The following is a 2,583-nucleotide window of genomic DNA, read 5'->3' as shown; positions in this document are numbered from 1 at the left end:
TGTCAGCCATCTAAACACTGTTCATAGGAGGAACTTTAGCTGTCTGAACAGCACACAAAACCACGTCTAACGTCTGAACCCTACTTCAGTCATCTGATCCTGTGTCCAGTTCATTTTTTAAAGGGTTTCAGGAACTTCAGATGACTGAAACTTAAAAGAAATTTTTAAAGGTCAATTCACCCCCCCCTCTTGGGAAGCTATTCCTAATTTCAACTACCATCAAATTTCATAGTGGTAAGTTCAACCATTAATCTCCCTCCAAGGGACTTGTCTACTGAACGAAACTAATCTTCCACAACCTTGAAATATTCCCATAAACATGATGCTTAATTTGTTCGATCTTTCCCATGACTTAGACAAAGTTTGCTGCTCCGAACTGCTTATTTCAGTAATAGCAGCTGGTTTGTCAATTTGCAATGCTAAGTCAAGATCCAAAACACCAAGGTGAAATTGGATCTATTCCTTCCAGTCGGAGAGATTAGTTCATTAAAGATCAGAACAGAAGAAGCTAGCGAATGAAGCGAAACAAGAACTGACACTACAATAAAATCATCACAACATTAATGCTTTGAGAAAAATCACTTCAATTAGTAAAATTGCGTTCAATTTTTGAATTAACTAATGCAATATACTAATATTCATATTTAATGGTGATTTTCACCCACCTAAGCATAATTGATAACCTTTTAAAGTTTGACTGGTTTGTCACCTTTGGGCATCTATTCCAAACTCACTATCATTCTATAAATTATCCTAACTAATTTAACGATTACTTAAAAGTTGGTGCACCTTTGGGTCAAATCATAATAATCAAATAATCATTCCATATTAATTTTTTTTGTAAAGTCATAATTCAATTCAATATTTATAACTTTTCCCAGCAAGATTACTTTGGTGACAACATGCTAACCATAAAATAAACAATAATTGATAAATAACCAAGCAAAAATTTGTCCATGTTCAAAGCAGATACATAATATCCAAGAATGAGAATTTTGTCATGAAAAAGAGTAGCTCACTTATATGTAAAATACGGCCCATAACATTTTAGCCTATGCATGCACGAATGCAATTATTAACCCAATGCAAGCGAGCCCATAACATATATAGCCACCATTACTAATTTACTATCATAAAACATATATACAGTTCATTGGTTTTGTTTAGGGCAGCGAGGTTCAAATTCAAAAAACCTTTGACGATTTCGGAATCATGATATTACAATAATGTAAAATTCCAATAAATCCAACCACTACATGCTTTCATCAAGATTTCATTAAATCCGACAAACTTCATAAGAATTTTTCAGAATCGAATGAACGAACATCATGAATGCAAAACATTACATGTAAAAAAACAGCGAGATCAAAAGATGTTAATAAAATCGATCTCTATATTAAAAGGAAAATCATGATAGTTTCAACCATGCTCTGGTACCACATGTAAGAATTTTTTTCCTAATTTTATTTGCTGAAATAAGAATCTTTAACTATCATGATCATCACATGTATCACCTTTATGCGAAAAATAAAAGATTCATAAACAAACATACCGGAATCAGCCATAACGTAAATCAATCTTAAAGTATACTTGTAGAAATCGTTTCTCTTGCTTAACCCCTTTTGATGCTTCACCAGATCATATGAGAAAAAACTGATGAAAAGAAGAGATAGGTAGAGAGAGGATAAATTTCCTAACTTCAATATGAAACCCCTTATACCACTCCCCATAAAAGTAGGTATAAATAGGAAAAACTCTTCCACTTCCCATTAACTCTCACTGAATTTTAAAAGCCAATAACCTCCTTAATTCATTAATCCCAAAAATGTCCATATTACACTTTTCATGTGAGACATGTTTCAACATAACATATATAAATAGAGGTAAACGCCACACTACACTTGATGCTAAAAGAAAAACTAATAGTAAAATGTTTAATATGTTTCTATAGGAACATGAGGACCCATAAGATAGTGGGGACACATCTCATGCTGAAAGAAAAACTATAGATAACACCCTAACACATGCTTGCTTGTCAAATAAATTCTATATTAAGATATAAAATTTGAGGGCTTTTTGCACACATTTAGAAATATAATTTTGAGAAGCAGTATAACAGAATACAAACCAACAATCAAGATGGTGTCCATATACACGGTAAAAACAACTTATTTCCCACAATAAACTCAAATTGAATGCCTGAAGCTTAATTAATGAATGTAACAATAAAATTAGATGTTATTTTCTTAAAATGTAGCAAATTATTATTGTTTGACCATGACCAATAAAAAATGCTATCAAATTTCTATATGACTCTATCTAAAATGAATTGGGAATGTGTAAAGGACTAGAAGTAAATTAAAGGTAATATGAAGAGGGGCTTATTAGTTGTCCCGAAAGGAGGATTGGGAGATACAACTCACTTGTTCAAGGGTAAAATGCGGCTTCCTCTTTTTCGCAATGAAACCATGAATCCATCAAAATGAAATTGTACCATTCATGAGTAAAATAAGTATATGGGACCATAGATCAATAAAAATGAAATTTGCTTATATTAAGGGAATTTGAGAAGAAGCCCTAGGA

Source organism: Malania oleifera, chromosome 9 (genome assembly GCF_029873635.1).
Source record: "Malania oleifera isolate guangnan ecotype guangnan chromosome 9, ASM2987363v1, whole genome shotgun sequence".
NCBI classification, from domain to species: Eukaryota; Viridiplantae; Streptophyta; class Magnoliopsida; order Santalales; family Ximeniaceae; genus Malania; species Malania oleifera.
This window is presented reverse-complemented; position numbering follows the sequence as displayed.